The sequence below is a fragment of the Pararge aegeria genome, chromosome 24, assembly GCF_905163445.1.
Source record: "Pararge aegeria chromosome 24, ilParAegt1.1, whole genome shotgun sequence".
NCBI classification, from domain to species: Eukaryota; Metazoa; Arthropoda; class Insecta; order Lepidoptera; family Nymphalidae; genus Pararge; species Pararge aegeria.
In genome coordinates this window covers 8274379-8293052 of record NC_053203.1, presented here as the reverse complement: position 1 = coordinate 8293052, position 18674 = coordinate 8274379, and the positions used below count along the sequence as shown (strand labels likewise).

Below are 18674 nucleotides of genomic sequence, written 5' to 3'. Positions count from 1 at the left end.
AAATATTTCTATTTATTGAATAAGATGTTCTCTTAGATACACAATATTATACAATAAACTATCTTCTTAAATAACAGAACACTTATTATTGTAGTCTATGTCTAATATATAAAAAGTTAGGCTTTTCTGCACATTAGAACCGAGAAGTAGGTACTAAAAGAGAAAGCAAAATCGTTATCTTCACAGACGAGTGTACTTATTTCTGTTTTTGAATCCCTAAAATTATATAAGCCTAAAATTACCATTTTTAAACCATAGCTTATTAGTAAAAAAAATTAAGACTCCATTTTTAACATTACAAATGTTTGTATTCTGTTAAAAGGTTGAAAGAAACTTCGTATCGATATTAAGTGTCCACCTTTTTGTTGTATTAGAGCACAGACTATTAAGACGTGAGATGTCCGTTATAATTTAAACAGTAATAGCTTTAAAAACAAATCACAGATAACTAAACAAACACTCATTAACGGGTTTATAAGTCAGTATGTGGTTGGTTGCCTCACATTTGTTCATAAGGCTAAATCTTATCGAAACGGGTTCCCGAAAATGCCGATTGACACATATCGATAAAATCCCGTCTCCAGCTGTCACATCACAAGGTTTGACAGTTCGATCGCTGAAGTGTCAAATCAGTGGGTTTCGGTTAAACAATAGATTGTTATTTAGTCAGTGAAGAAAGCTTTGATACTTACATTGCTTGTATTAAATATACCTTTGTATTGTTTGTGTAGTTTTAAGCTAGTTTAACACTATTTATTTGCATGCGTTTTTTACCTATAAGTAGCTGAACATTATGTCTTTATACTGTATAAGCTAGTTTAAATTGTTATTTTTTGAAATGTAAAGCTGTTGGTGAACCGAATTAAAAAAATAATACTTGCTGTATACGGACTTTTTTCATAGAGATAATAAATTCCTAATTTTACTTAGCATGTTAAAAAATGAATTCTTGCCTCTTCTGTTTTCTGTTTCGTGCACAGGTGAACCGGAATCAAATCAAAATTCCTTTGAGTTTCCGATGATGAAAAAAATTTGAGAAATTGTTTTTGTTTATCCATGTTATAAGCTTTTTAAGCTACACTTGTGACAATAAACATAATAATATACATAAACCAGCGGACTACAGCGCCATCTGTCGGGCTAATTTGTGAATCTAAACCATCCAGGGTGCCACCCAAACGTATCCCAAAACAATTATTCCATTCGGTCCAGCCGTCTAGGAGTTCAGTGACATACACACGCACACAAAAAATATATATTTAAAGATATATACATAAATAGTCCAAAATTAATACGAGCGTAACATATAAAACATATATTTTAACATGATAGTAGTAATGTAAGCATATTTTCCTGAAAACAATAGCAAGAGGGCTATTGTTTTCAGGAAAATGATGTAAACAAGAAAAACGGCCTGCGATCTAGGGGCTACTGTCCTACCAACTCTACTATGTCAAAGTCAAAGTCAAAAATATCTTTATTCAAGTAGGCCCATAGGTGGCACTTTTGATGCGTACATAAGAACCACACGGTAGTGAGATGATGGCGATAACCACATTCCTAAACTTAAAACTAAAGCTACGAGGGTTCCAAACGCGTCCTGGTCTAAGAAGAAGCCCACAACAAACTTAGCCGGGTGTTTTTTTTTTGTTATCACCATCTCACAATGTCATTTTAAATTATTAGAAGAGCAACCTGGTTAGAGCAATAATTTATGACTATCAGAACATAGTTACTATACAAAAGTATGACTGTGAGCACTTGACGATGATATCCGAACTACGCCGGAAGGAACCGAACGCTTCGCAAGATGGGGTAAACTATTTTTGTTACGTGACGATCAACTGCAGGCTGCGTTAAGGTCCTGTTGAAAGCCCATCAAAATTTGACTTACTTGTTTTCCAGAAAAATTGTAGCAAACATACAATTTTGGTTCGATTTCTGACACAGTAAATTTTCGAAGTTATAATTTCTGAATTTTCGCTGGGAGGAAGCCTGGCACGCTGTTTTATGACTGTTTTTATGTACTTTAAGTTGTGTACAATATAACTATATTAATTCATTCATACAAACAGAAATACATCCTTCGCTAAACGCATATGCAATTTCTGTTACGTTGTAGATAAAAATACCAATATACAGTTAGTCATGAGATATTTCGTGTTTCGTAACCCGCACTGTGAGGTTACCAGTTCTTTTTGGAGCGATTGCCATCTGACCTCTGCAAGCGTTATGTCTAGTGTCTGCTACTACACAGATCGGGCGGAATACGTTAAGGCCTCTACAGATGTGCCAATTGGATTGGCTAAAGCAATCTATACCATAATTATTATCAACAGTTAGTTAAGATTTAGGGATTCAGAATACAGTATAGATTCAATAAATTGATCCCATCTTAGGTCCCGAACGTAGACTTAACTAAAGTCTATTATCAGGGATGATCAGGCGTGAAGCGGAGAAGCATTGAAGTATCTAGAAATTTTCCGATATGATATGTTACATTATGTTAAAGACATAATGTTTTATTGCTCTTTTTTAAGAAGAAATGGAAGAGCTTAGACCCACCATGCAGCTATCAACTTGAGTTGCCCATTCATGTCATCATCAGAACAACAATTAACAGACGTCCACTGTTGGACAAAATAATAATAATCGTTTATTTCTTTCATCAAAATTGTACATATCGCCTTCGAACTGGCTCTCCTAAATTTTTTTATCTGTGATAAGTAAAACCAGCTCTTTCCCCCGAGATTATTCATAAAATGGTGGATACTAGGACATTACTTTTGTGTTGGTTTAGAGATGCACGGATTAAGGTTATTAAAAAATTCATAATATTGCGATGATTATATAGACATGCGAAAAAGTCTGCTGCCAGTATAAAATAGGCGTGGGACAGTGTGTAGTGACTTCATGTTAAAGTTGGCATGTCTGTTGATGGTGTTAGACAGGGCGTAACACGTAAGATTGTATAAATCACCTACAGAGTGACCAGTGCGATTGCTATCAGGATATCGTGATGACCTGCGACTGTCAGATTCGAGCTTATCATTTGAAGTGAAGGGAGAAAGGTGACGGAGGTGTAAGCTTTATTTCTAGAACTCTCTCTCTCGTCTTCTTTCTTCTAAGCTACACTCGTAGATAGGTATATAAGAAAATCGCACATAAGAATGCATATCAAAATATCTACACAGTTAAATCAATATTTATTGAATTGCCATGTATAATGTATCTACCAACAAGTAATATGCATCTTAATAATTTCTATATAATATAATAATATTCTAATAAATAAAAAATTATTGCAGTTTACTTCTAGTAGTTTCCAGTTCAAGTTAAGAATTGTACTTACCGATATCGACGCATTTAAATGGTTTTATACGTATAAAAATGCATCTATATGTCCATTAGAATGATATAAAAGTTCTATACTACGATTTTGAATAAGGAGAACAAAAGAAGCAATCAATTGCATTGTCCAAAACTTGGTCAAAACAAAACTGTTTCACTAAGCGAAGTGCAAAAGGTCACTGATAAAATGGAATTGTAATTGCATTTATAATTACAGATTTCGTCATATTTATTTATTTATTTATACACTTTATTTGTACACCACAAATAGGAAAAAAAAACAATGGACACAACGAAAATAAACTTACAAAGTAGGATACAATGCGGCGGCCTTATCGCTTAGTAGCGATCTCTTCCAGGCAACCTTAGGATTAGGAAAACAAGGGAAACCGATTGGTTATAGTGTAGTGGATAAGAATTTCCTTTCGAGGGTGCCAAGTTCGATCAGGTTTAGTAGTAGTAGATATTTTTGTGGCACTTTTGATGCGTACATTACACGTAAAATATAACATAGAAGTGAGTTGATGGTAGTGTTGCCCAAATTCCGTCTTGGTCTTGCAGTCTTGGTCTTGTTCTTGCGTTTTTGCAAGACCAAGACCAAGAACAAGACCGCGTATTTTTAGCAAGACCAAGACCAAGACTGACCGTGCAAGACTTGAGCAAGAACAAGACATAGCCTGCAAGACTCTTGCGTCTTGCAGCTAGGACTTAGCGCTATTTCACGGAGTAGTTAGGTGTAACAGTTCGGTGTATAGGTAGGTAGGTACGCTTAGGAATTCTATGAGACGCAAAAAACTATATCAAAGAATATGAAAAACTGGACCTATGCGCATTACGACTAATACCATAAACATAGCGAATAAAAAAATATCTATTAAAATCAAACTGAGTGCATGCATAGTTATGTTTTAACCATCGGCACTTTGATAATGCGGCATCAAAGGTTTTGTACTTACTTCTCAAAGAAATTTGCCGCTTTTCGGAAGTACATGGTTATGATACACGCGCCGGCGGCTTCTTTTGAAATCTAAAACAATCGTTGCCGCCGCGCCGAAATCATAACATTTGACACTATTCATGCAAAATAATTTCGAATTTTAAGAGTACCTACAGGTGTTCCAAAGAATAAATAAGTTTCAGAGTGCTTAGAATGAAAATGAATACATTATACTGATCACGCAAGTAGTATTATGATTAGGATAAAATGGTGAGGATAGGTAGTAGATGTCATAATAATTCATTCTAGTAAGTAATTATAATATTGATTACTTATATGGTTTTAAACTAATTACTTAGGTACTATTATTGTACATTTAGTCATTATATTTCTTAAGTTTTTACAAGAAAAAATAGCAAAAAAGTGTTCGAATATCTCTGAGAGAGATGATGAGAGTAAGTATTTACTAGCTGTGCCCGCGACTTCGTCCACGAGGAATAGTAACTTTGGAGGTATAGTGACGTTCAGGATTTATTTATTTATTTTAAAACTTCTGTCATCAAACATACAAACGAACTCTTCAGCTTTATAATATTAGTATAGATGCACGCCAAAACATTCACTTATATGTAAAGAATAGTGATTGGCACTAATTCTTTACATATATTTTATTCACGGGTCGCGTCTGTACAAGTAGGTAATATTTAGTGTGTGTTTGTACGCCGCACGCGGCATCGTTCGATTTGCGGCGGCATCCTTTTCATAGAGCCGGCACGTGGCGAGGCGGCGCGGTAAAAAGCAAGGAAACGTACTATAAATGAAGGAATTATTTTAATTCCAGTCAATTCCAATTGAGCTGTGCTTCGATTCTAACTTAATAATTGTTTTTACTAATTCTCGTTGTTTTCTAAAAACGTATCACGTGTACAATTTAATATGAGTGACGAAGATTCAAATTATTCTAGTCCGAGTAACGAGAGTTTGAGTCACAGATCTAAAAGACTCAAAAGCAAATTTGAGGAGTTTTTCGAAATAATTTATGCATCCCAAACTGCCTTGTGTAAATTGTGCCAACATAAAAAGATTGAAATAAAAATGAAAAACAGAAACACTTCAGGCTTAAGGAAACATCTAATGACTTTCCACAAAAAGGAATCAGAAATATTTCTTCCTGTTAAACCAAAATTAAGTGGAGATATCACAAGCTTTTTAGTAACCGCTGGAAGAAGTGGACAGGTAAGAATATTTTTTTAACAGTTAAAAGAATTTTAACTCCGCGTAGCTATTCATGCGATACTTTCAAAAACGCCATTAACTTACGTAAGTATTTTTGAGTTAGTGGTGTTTTCATCTAGGGGTGCGACATATTAAGTATGTAATTATCGTCTTAAATATTTTTTATAAACACCCATATTTTCATTTAATCGGCCAGTAACAACTAAGTACTTTATTTTGGTAAATTACAGTACAGTGCAACCTTAATATAACAAATATCAATTTAACGATTTTCTCGATTTAACAACAACAAACCTCCTCCTCTTATACGCTCAAACCTAGTATGTTTTAAATAATAACACAAGATTTATTGTTTTGTTTCAGTCGGAAAACAGCAGTGACAACATCACGACAGCTACAGTTGATTGGGTGGTGAAAAAATATCTTCCCTTCTCATTTTTCGATGACGAAGCTACACAAGTATATTTTCGACGTATTTGCCCTAATATGGTGTTTCCTAAAAGGTCTACACTTAGAAGGAAAGTCAAAGAGCGATTTGAAGAGCTCCAATTGAATCTCAAGGAACGACTTCAACCATTATCATCTAAAATGTCGTTTACCATTGATGGGTGGACGTCAATTGCTGGTAGGAGTTACTACGGGGTTACTATTCATTATATAGACAACGAATGGAAGTATCGATCTGTAGTTCTTGATTTTATACCATCACGCGGTCGACATACTGGGGAAGATATTGCAACGATTTTCCATGAATGTTTATTGGAATATGGCATAATTGATAAAATACAAGGTATCACGGTCGACAACGCAACTGCAAATACCAAATTTATGTATGAACTGGCTGCCGCCACACTTTGATTCAGACAATCAACATTTCCGGTGCTTTGCTCACATTTTAAACCTTGGTGTACAAGATTTATTAAAGACCTTAGCATTACACTGTGAGTCTGACACTAACGCGCAAGATCAGCAGTACGAAGACTATGCAGACGAAACTGAGGATGAGGAAGATGAAGAATCTGCACCAAATATTGCTGACTCGCGTACATCTGTAACAAAGTTACGCAGTATTTCCAGTAAAATAAAAAGAAGTGAGATAGTGAAGAAGAAGTTTCAGTCTGCTTGTGAAGCAGCTGGCGTGCCATCAAATCTAAATGCCATTCTTGACTGTCCAACGAGATGGAATTCCACACATGATATGATTGGATTTGGTTTAAAAGTGAGAGCGGGCATTGACATATTGTGCAGTTCTGTCACCGAATTGAATGATTTTCAAATCACAGCTAATGAATGGCAGGTACTCGAAAAATTACATAAATTTCTAATAAACTTTAAACTTTTAAGTACAAAACTTGGTGGAGACAAATATGTTACGTTACCGCTAGTCATTGTATCATTTAATCTCTTGCTAGATAAAATTGAATCCATGGTAAAACAGTTAGATGAGAAACCTAATCGATCTGAAGTGGACGAAAGGCTCATTCTAGCTTTCCAAGCAGCTCGAGACAAAATGCTTAAACATTACAAGAAGAGCAACTGGATTTATTGTACTTCTTTAATTTTAGACCCAAGGCATAAGGCTCAGACTTTTGACCTGACAATGTGGGGGAAGCAACTTAAAACAGAAAGTCTGCGCAAGTTCAATGAACTTTATGAAGAATATAAAAGTCTACACTCACTGAACAAATCTCTGGAATTACCAGAAAAAGACAATAAAGTATGTGATGAAGATGAAGACGTAATAGACTTTGATAAACTCTATGAATGTCCCTCGACGTCATCTGGATCTTGTCTTCAAGGCTTAGTGATAGACGAGTTGGAGGAGTACCTGAGAAAACCAAGAACTGCCAGCTCGGAAGACATTTTAGATTGGTGGAGGACGCATGAGACAGAGTATCCGATTTTATCAAAAATGGCCCGTGATTTTCTCTCAATACCTGCAACTTCAGTACCTGCTGAGAGGTTATTTTCTAAAGCATCATTAGTAATTAGAAAACATAGAAATAGGTTAAGTGATGAGTCAGCCAGATGGTTACTTTGTATTAATTCTTTGTCAAAAGAATTGATATAAAGTATCATAACCTAATGATAAAGCTGTTGATTTGTGTTGTATTTTATTTTTTATTCAAATAAATGATAAATCGTAAAACTCTTTTATTAAATTTCTTATAAGTTGAGGGTTCAATCTCTTTCTAGACAGATAAGTATTGTTCTTTAAAATACAGTCAAGTTATTGTAATTAATTTGTTTTTTTACATGTTTTAGCAAATGTAAGCTTATAAATCATAAATGTTTATTAAGAAACAGTTACTTCCATGGAAAACGACATATAGGTCAGTTGATTTTTCGAATTTCTTATCAAATCTTCAGTTATTTATTAATCTGCTTGATGTTTACTATGGCTATGTTAATTCAAGCTCACAATGTTCCAATTCTAATACGTTTTTCTAAGATTTAAAGTAAACTTTAATAAATAGTAATAGACTAATAGGTAATTGCAAGACTTGCAAGACTCTTGCTGCAAGACCAAGACCAAGACCAAGACTGGGAGCGCAAGACCAAAACCAAGACCAAGACCAGGTGTATTGGCGCAAGACCAAGACCAAGACTGGCTAAGTCTCGTCTTGTTCTTGCATTTGGGCAACACTAGTTGATGGCGATAACTAAATACGTCAACTTAAAACTAAAGCTACGAGGGTTCCAAACGCGCCCTGGTCTAAGAAGAAGCCCACAACAAATTTAACCGGTTGTTATTTTTCTTATCACCATCTCATATTGTCATTTATATTTTATTTGATATATGACGGCGTGAAGAGTCATCTTCTAGGCAAGCGCGTTCCACCTTAGGCTGCATCACCGCTTACCATCCCTTGTATATAAACAAAAAAAAAACGGGCATTCCAGTTTTAAAACAAAACCATTGCATTAAAAATATGTATAACATCCTTCGGTATGGCACTTTGATATACCAATTTACGATGTAGATAAATTTCAGTGGAAACATTTACACAAAGAACTAAACCCGGGCGTACCAGTTGACAAAAACTAGTGTGATTATAACACACGTAGCAATAATGAGGCGTGGTTTATAATTTTATTAAATCGTAAAAAGCCTTTATTACGGCACTGCACAATAAAATTCGTGTAACCGAATTACTTATGTAATTTTAAACAGAACCTATTAACCAACTTCCGTTGTCCTTCGGCCATCTTGCTATAGCTTTACAGAGATCATTTTAGGTATTTACATAGATAATATAGTAAATTTTTTCTTGCCTGTCTTATTGAAAATATTAAGCAATGGGAAAATATCTTTACGGAACACTGGTACACACTCAGACATCTTGTGCTCAACAGGTAAGTATACCTTAGTTAGGAGATTCATAATTAATTATTTATTATTCATCATAAGTTTGGCCAATTTTAATTTATAATATAGTAAATAAGATATTTGTTTTCGGATTTTTATCATGCTCATTTTATGAAGTGACAAAAACTATTTATTTCCTCTTCTGTGGCGTGTTACCGGTATTGTATAGTGAAAGCTACATATTTAAAGCAATTTATATAATTTATATACTACGACAATACACACATCTCCATCTAGCCCCAAAGTAAGCGTAGCTTGTGTTATGGGTACTGACATGACTGATGAATATTTTTATGAATAATATACATAAATATACATATAAACACCCAGACACTGAAACACATTCATGCTCATCACACAAACATTTTCCAGTTGTGGGAATCGAACCCACGGCCTTAGACTCAGAAAGCAGGGTCGCTGCAAACTGCGCCAATCGGCCGTCCAGTTATAGTTAATTTTTATTCCCTAAGTCACAGAAATCACGAAAGGTGTTTAGTAAAAACTAACTTTTGATAAATATATATAAGCATATATATATATATATATAATTGTGTTAACAATATTATTTTACTTAAAGTATAAATAAATTAGGAATATTTTCGTAGTGTTATCTATTTTAATGTTTTTTTTAACCGCCCTGGCTGAGCGGTATGTTGTCATAATTGCAGGTCCCAGGTTCGATCTTGACAGGGGAAATTTAAGATTTCTTTTTAATTCTTTTCCTGTCCATTAACCTAAGGCGTACCTCAGGTTTCCATGTCCTGCGAAAAGTTTTTCTATTTATAGGCGACGGTTTTCCCCTTAACATTAGGTGGGCCATCGGTTCGGTCCGTCAATTATTCCTATATATATTTAACTGCATATGTAATCGCATATATTTATAAAGACATATATATTTATTCATATATATTAGTAAACTGCAGTTGATGACACATCGATGAAATAAATACGTAATATAATATTTAATCGCATACACATCACGCGAAGCCAATATTCAACTGTAAGGGCCACATTATCCTCAGCACGTCCAAACTAAATCCATAAAAGTGTTAACAGTCACCCATAAATGTTGGACAAGCCTTTTTTGTGCCAACCTTGGTCCAAACAATATCCAATAATAACAATAAAACAGTCACAATTACGCGCGTTCGCTTTATTAATATTGATCGGACAAACATGGCGTGGGCAGTGCTTCTATTATAATTTTGTGTAAAGTGTAAATGCTGAATTCCACAAAAAAACAAACATGTCACCATTACACCAAAAGTTAATTAAGCAGATAGAAATATAAAACAAAATTTTTAGTAATAATAAAACTGTAAAGGGACACTTGCGTTCAGAATTGCAAAACAAACACCTATTCTACACCTTACAAGACAAAAGCTTTAGTAATCTAACCTTTATTATATTTCACAATAAAGCTCATGTGATATTCTCAGAACTGCAAACGATATGTCTGTTAACGCACGCGTTCCAATTTCTAATATTTCCACTTAAATTCAAATCTTATTACGACCAAATTATTTTTGTTTACATTAAAAACTCTGTGCGACTTTAATAAGTTTATTTTAGAGTTTAATTCACTTTGGCAATTGTTTAATCGAGTGTCACGTTATTACGTATGTTTTGATATGGCGGACGGTTCTGAGAAGAAACTGAGGTCCTCTATATAACAATAACAGTTTTGTTTATATCTGGAGTGTTAGGTTACGTTTGATTAGTCTCGATTCGCAGATTTGTGCGTAGGTTCTTTATTTTTTCTTTGTTCGGTAATCGTGGTAGGTCTGAGCTTAATTCGTTGACAAGAGCTACGTAGGTATTAGTCGTGACATGCAAAAAGAGCACTGCAAAGTGACTGTCTGTTTTATCCTCAATATAGCCTAAAACAGTCTACTTCTGGATTAAAATTGATAAAAACTTTTTCCCACGCGAGGGGAGTATCTATTTTACCAAATGCTTATTCATTACTTGCGCTTATTCGTGACCTCTGAGTAATTTTTTTTTCTGTGAGTGCTATATATAATAAAGTATTTTATTTCACGATTAATAAACTGCAATAGCAACCGCAACTAAAGTTGGCAGAATAATTTCCATGTATGTCAAAACCGCCATTTTGAAATTAGTTTAGTGTAATTATGTGCATGACTGAACTAAAGCAATTGAGTAAAGTCTTTAAGAAGAAAAAATCGAAATAACGTAAGTGATTTTAATGCGTTTTTATTATTTCGGCTAGACTTATGGTAATTTATAATTATTTAAAAAAAAAATTGCTGCTAGCAAAATAAACCTATACAATCGAATCAGTATACTTCTGATATGTACACTTTATTAAGTAATAATATTAAGTTTATTACTCGTGAAGACCTTACTATAGAAATGATCCTATGAAGTGAGTCTTATTACGGGTTTTTACATATCACATGGAAACCCCTTTTTTCCTGGAATAAAAGTAGCCTATATTACCTCCGACCTTTCAACTAACTCTATACTAAAAAGTTTATTGGTTACTTAGGACGTCAATGTACGACAAACAAACAAAGAAATAATATTAGAATGGATTAAACGACTTTTAAATCATGCTGATTTTATGAAAGCATGCACACAAATTTTCACTCACATTCCTTCTGTCTGTATTACGACAATTAATTCACGAGCTACATACTTATCGTGTTTCATTTGTTTATATATAACATATTTTTGAGGCATCGCATAATTGTTAATAAGTACTGTGACAATTGTTTACGTAACCCGACACCCCAGTATTGTGTGGCGATGCATACTAAGGAATTCATCTGGATGGAATTTGTCGACTTTGTTATTGTAAAACAATATGTGGAGTTCTTGCATTATGTAAAATAATGAGGTATTGTGAGGAGTCAGCGTCTAGGTCTCGCCCACTGTTATAGCTGAAAAGAGTTTTATCATAATCAAACAATTACCGAACCACGTGGCACGTGTCTTTTCTTGGAATGCGGATTAAGCCGTAGTCCACCACACTGGCCCAGTGCAGATTGGTGGACTTAATACGCTTTTTGAGAACTTTCAGGGATGCAGGGTTATAGTTGCTTTCCTTCACTGCAAACGCAAGTGATTTTTATATAGGTAATATTACGACTATACACAAATCGCTATCTAGCCCCAAAGTAAGCGTAGCTTGTGTTATTAGTACCAGGATAATAGATGAATATAATACATACATATTTATAATATACCCAGACACTAAAAACATTCAAATATTATATTTGTTTGCTTAAAACGCACGTATTTCCTACAAGTTAGACGAGGTTGTTATATCCTCTTTTTTGTTTTGTTTGGCTTAATACCAGGGGTGCATAAAAAAAAGGAAGTCAGAAAAAAAAATATTTTGTATTGGACTTGCCATTTGTGATTACCTTAATAAATAAATGGCGTTCTATATGTGGTGTGGAGTTCATCGGGTCATTTCTTAACAATACTCTTTGGAAAATTTATAATAGGCAGACTTGAGATTTTAAAAGTGTACTATAGGTCAGATTTAAACCACTGAATTTTTAATTTGCATCAAAAGAACTAATAATCAAAATCTAGTTTAAAAGCATAAAATAAATTATTTGCATTTTAAAGTTGTTACTCAAACATATTACGGGCCAAAGATTACAGAATAAGATTTAAAAAGTCAACGTTCTAATTCAAAAATGGCGTTCGAATTATGATTTAAAACGTGTTCCGGAGAAACTCGACGTTTCTAAAAACGAACATCTAGCGGCGACCACGTCATTATACATACGGGTAATGAGAGGCTTGCTTGCGAGCACATCGGACTTATCGCTAAAAAGAGAAATTATTTTTTAATAACACTTCAGATCCAGTCAAATACAAAATTCATTTATTTCAAATAGCCTTTTGCAAATACACCTTTTTTGTATGCACTTTTGAAACGATAAATTTATCTATTTGCAGTGATATATAAGTTTGGATGAACAGAACCTATCGAAACGAAGCTAATCAGAAATTCAGCAGTGGCTCCTTCGATAAACCTATTTTGAATCTGATATTTAGAAAGTTTAGTTTATTCTAGTTGTCTTAAATCAAACGGATCCAACCGCTTTCAAACAAACTCATCATTACTTAAGTTGAATATATTTGTTGAAATAGACGAATAAGTTTTATAAATTGAAAATGCATATAAAAATTTTCCGAACCGACAGGATTTGAACCTGCGACTCTGGCAATCGATACCTATTGAGTTTAACAACTTTTGAGTAAAATATAAAATATGAATCCTCAAATAAAATATAGAATTTTATTACCTAGTGTAGGTATAAACAAAGTGTAGCAATAAATAAATCAAAGCCGAAAATGTGCCCAGATGTGAGCAATAAAAAGCTCGTTATCGAGCTTTTACTTCAAATAAACAAATGGCCGTTCTGCTCGTGTGCTCAACGAAGATAGTGTACTTCATAATAATATAATGTTTCAAATATTTCAAGGCTAACCGTTCTCAACTGTCAATCATAACACGCTATCTGTCTCTCTCTGTTACGTGGTCCGTTATACGTTTATCTCGCTCGGTCGCGCTCGATCGGTCGCCTCGCCTTTATTTGAAAATTTGATTTTAAATGTGGAATGAATAAGCATTATCTTAAAGGAATCCATTCTTTTATTTGAATTTTTAATTCCTTTTTTATGGCCGACTACCGCTTTTAATTTTTTCGTTTCTTTTTAATCATTTTTCGGGCAGGATTCGGTTTTTTAAGATTTATTAGATGTGAATGCGACTGGGCGAGGATTTTTAAAATCGATTTGCTCTTTGGTATCGGATAAAAATTGTTCATTACGACTTTTTTTCTCTTTCTAATCGTTGAAAGGAGGAAAAATTTATGTTTTAGTAAGACTATATATATCTTTGTCATATATCTTCATACAAATATGTTAGTGTATGCTATAATAAGAGAACAGTTACTTAAGCAACTTTGCAAATGATTCTTACTTCGGCTGTGTTATAGTCTATTTTGAACGTGGAACATAATTAGATACGAAAATTACTCTTTTTTTCTTTTATTCAATTCAGGCAACGCACACATCGAAAGGTAAACCGCCAAGGGCATCTGTCAAAGTTACATTGAAAAATTTTACCCATATTTCGTGTACAGATCATTTAAATAAATTATATTAGACACGTAGAGTAACTCGGTAATAGAGCTTTTATAATAATTATCTTAGCTAAGCACGAGTCTATGGTCTTTATGGAACTTTTTGTCTGTATACGTTTTTTTTTTTAATTTATAAAAGAGGAATACTACTTTAGGTTGTACGCTTTGAGATGACAGCGTTTAATAGATTAGTTTCGGTATTCGGTACGGACGGTTAACCACTTTGGCTCACAGATTGGGGAAAAAGATAGACGGTGAAAACGTGATTTATATAGACAACGGGTAGGCTTAAATATGCCATTATTTAAATTCGAATTTTGTCAGTTTAACTAAAATATTGTCTGATGATTTTTGTTTTCTCAATATCTCAATACCAAATCTAGATTACCCAAATTGTCAATTTTTCTGTCTTCTTTTCCTGGCCCTGTCTCTGTACTTGGTAGGCCTGAACCGTCCGTTGTACGTGTAAAAAAAAACCCCGTGTGGGTGAATGCATCTTAATCACTAACAACGCAGCAACGTGGAAAGCTCAAAATCCCTCTTTAAAGAGAAAATGAGAGAGTAGTGCTGTGGCCAGCAGTTGGAGAGGAATAGAAACGATAATAAACTTGTATTGCAATTTTTAAAAGAGCGAGGTAACTAACTTTTGTAGCGTTTTAAGACTCATAAAACTTGTGCTTATAAGGCAGTCAATAAAAAGCATTGACTAACAAATATTAGTGTTAAATGTACAAACCTCCCAACCAGGTCTAGTTTCGAGTTAGTTTCAACGACGGAGTTAATTAAATTTGCCAAATTTGTATGTAGTTTTCAAGTAACGCTGTTAACATTAACGATGCTGATATAATATTTGGAAAAATTAAGCTTTTCACTACGCTGTTACGCTACTGCTTTATGGCTTAATTATTATGATAAGATTTCGCCCCTCTGTAATTCCCTGAGTCTTTGCTTGGAGTTTGAAGTGGTATGTAATATCTAATATTACGCTCGCACGTTTAATTGGGCTACCATTTTTAATCGTTTTAGTTCCGAATTACGTAATCATGAATCACGTTACCATTTAAAATAACTTGGAACCTTTGTTGGATCGGTTGCTTTAGTTTTAAGTAAACAAATATGGAAAATTACCACCATATTGTTTTTTATATATTATATGTATATATTTAATTAATGAAATATATATATTTTATGGGTATATATATATATATGCACCAACTAACTATTTTCTGTACCTGTTTTTTGTCTGTTTGTATTAGGCTATTGATGGTATCTACCTACCCTTTTATTTATTTTCATATACTATATGTCTTAAATTTTATAGATATATTGTCATCAAATTTGGTGAAGTGTTCGAAACATATGTAACAAACAAGAATAAACAAACATATATGCTTACGCATTTATAAAATAATGATATATAAGAATACGATATGAGATAAGACAGAGAAAAGGTGTAATTTTGAAATCCAATAATTACCGGAACCAATTTTGCATACAGTAGTACCATGTAGTACGTAGAAGTCGTTAGTCTCCGCCTCCGTGCAGTTATTACGAAGAGCTACGAATCTCGTAGACGCTACGCCGTGTTATACTAACTACATTATTAACTAGCTATGCCATGCGTTTTCACCTACGTCGACTATGGGTCTTAACGAACTGTTATAAGGCGTAGTCTCTTCACATTTTTAACTGCGCGCTCTTGCGATTTGATTATTTAATATTATCTCTTAAACTATGGGTCCTTATAACTTGCTATACAGTGAGCTTGTTACGTTAGTAGTATATTAAATCACTTTTGCTATACAATTTACTGATAAACGACTAAAGACACCGGGAGGTATCTTTGCATCGTTGGAGTCCATACAGGACTGAATCGATAATGCAGTCGTATTTATATCGAAATACCCACCAATTCAATGTCATAAACATTTTTTTAATTATTTCTTGGCCAATATGAATTTATAATTATCAAAAGTTCAATTATTTACCCACTTTATAAAATTACTGTAACAACACTACGTAATATTTTCTAGGTAATGAAATGAAAATTTATTGTAATTATATTTATTCCACAACTAATAATGTCATGTTATATTTAATTATTTTTGAAAAAAAATCATTATTTTGCCATATTTATAATATATAGGTATCAGTTTTGGCTGTTTTTTTTTTAATCGACTAAATACCAGTATTTTCTATGACTGGCCAATTGGACAGTTCACGCAAATGAATCGCGATTTTTTTATCTTCCGCCTTGTTTTCTAATACCATTTTTTCAGGCTGAAATTAAATGTACACAATATAATGTAATGCCTATGCTAGTTCTGGAAAAAGTAGTTTTCTAATCGTGAAAGAATGATTAAAAACCAAAGTACCTATATCAATTACACTTTAAACAAACAAACAAACTATTTTTTTTGTCTTTATAATATTAGTATAGATATAAATAAGTTCGATCACTGTCAGCCATGAATTAACACATCAACCATTTTATATAATGTCTGCACACAAGTCCACGGTATTAAATATTCGAATGTTTGAATATTCAAACAGCGCTAATCTGTTTTATCGGCGACTTTACGGCCTATAATGATCACTTGTGGATCGTTCGCTGACTTATAACGAAGCTCGACACGACATTCCTTTTTTGAATTGTATCAAAGAATACGCTTTTTTATTTAAAAAAAAGAATACCACCTGTTGATAGTTTAAACTTTGAAGGGAAATATGAGAAGGGTAGCCATTGTTGTTACATGCCTATGGCAAAGAGTTTTGGTCCCTTTTACCTATCATAAAATAGATGGGTGGGTATTTTCCTGACCAGGAAAATAAAAACCTGGTCATGTTGTGGATAAAAAATGAAATTATGTATTTCTATACACTTACTCTGTTGAATGTACTGTCATGCAAATGTGGCGCCCCCAGACCAGGTCTTTAATTTTTATTTTATTTTTAAATAAATAAATAAATATTCTACGACAATACACACATCGCCATCTAATCCCAAATTAAGCGTAGCTTGTGTTATGGGTACTAAGATGAATATTTTTTATGAATAATATACATAAATACTCATAATATATAGATAAACACACAGACATTGAAGAACATTCATGTTCATCACACAAATATTGTCTTGATATTCGAACCCACGGCCTTGGACCCAGAAAGCAGGGTCGCTGCCCACTGCGCTAGTTCCTGGTTAGGATTTACTAATGCTATAACTGAGCATCAACGTAAGAAAAGTAAGTTTAAAAAAAAGGTGATATTAGCTATGTTTGATGAAAATCGCATGATGGTTGCGGCCACAAAATGGCGGATTAGATATTTTTTCACAACTCCCTAAGCATGGGTATCGAGTGAAATTTTTAGTTTTTAAAGAATAAGATTATGACACCAAGGATTTTTGCAGACAGGATACATTTCTATTTTTTTTTTCATAAAACATATTGTAAACTTTATGTTACCTATTTAACAAAATAATAATATACACTTTCTAAATTAAGTTTACTGAGCCCTCTAATTAAAATAAGCATGTCAATGAGTAATGGACGTCTCATATTATTAAAACATAATATAACCAAGTATAATCTGTACTGATTTGTAACCAACGACTACATAATTTAATTAGTTACATGCGTAGGTAGAGTGTATTAGATGTTTTCTATAAGATATTAATTTTAAAACGTTACATTTTCTGTCGTTATTTATTGCCAGCCATCGGCGATTTCTTGTAGACTACCTATTTCGCTTAGGTGATTTTTTCGGTTTCACTTCCATTTTACGAGTGTTTACGATGTTAAGCGGAAATATTAGTTATGGTCATGAACTGTGCAGATAATATGCAACCAAAAACTTTACCTATAAAGCACCTACCTGTAAAACGCCTACTTAAAAAGAACCAACAAAAGTTGTATTTTTTATTTGCTCAACAAATGATTTTGTTTTATGGTCTGGATTGGACAAGATATTTAGCAGTCTGGATTTTAAAAATTCATGTTCTTAATTTCAAATATTAGCTATTACCTATAAGATATAATAATCGTTCGAGCCCACTCACCCGAATTGGAGATTGGAGTCGGATATTGTGCCCAGCAGTGAGACTGTAACTTGATGTTTTTTTACAAATATTCTCGACATCTTATCTGAGTATACAAAAAACATTATTTACTGAGAGTAGGAAGTGTTTTTTTTATTCTATTACACGTTAGCCCTTGACTCCAATCTCACATAGTCGTAAGAGATGCAGTCTAAAATGGTAGCGGGCTAACCTATTCCAAATAAAGCAGTTATAATCTTCAGAATAATCTATAACATTACTTGTTACCCATCTTATTATAAGTTAAAATAATAATTTCCAATAATTTATTGTACTTCATATTATAAGAGAGCTGATCCCGTCAACAAACTGTTCTACAGTTTGACGGAGGTAAAAAAAGTAACCGAATTTTAACAGAACACACAGATATATCTACATACCCAATTCATGATACAGGTTTAAGTATGCATCAATTATGCAGATGGCCAGTGTAGGTAGACAAGAAATTTGTTATACGGACTTGATTACGGAAAATAATTAATGTGCCACATTATTGAATTAACAGCTCCCATCGATTTATTGGGTCCGTTTTGATGTTATTTTTGCCAA

General features: G+C 33.4%; 1 protein-coding gene and 1 pseudogene across 5 annotated transcripts in view; both read right to left on the bottom strand.

Moving 5' to 3' along the window:
- LOC120634481 overlaps positions 1-18674 on the bottom strand; it is a 156435-nt gene that overhangs the window by 49710 nt on the left and 88051 nt on the right. The gene's annotated exons all lie outside the window — the stretch shown is intronic.
- Positions 11195-11292, bottom strand: LOC120634686 (annotated as a pseudogene).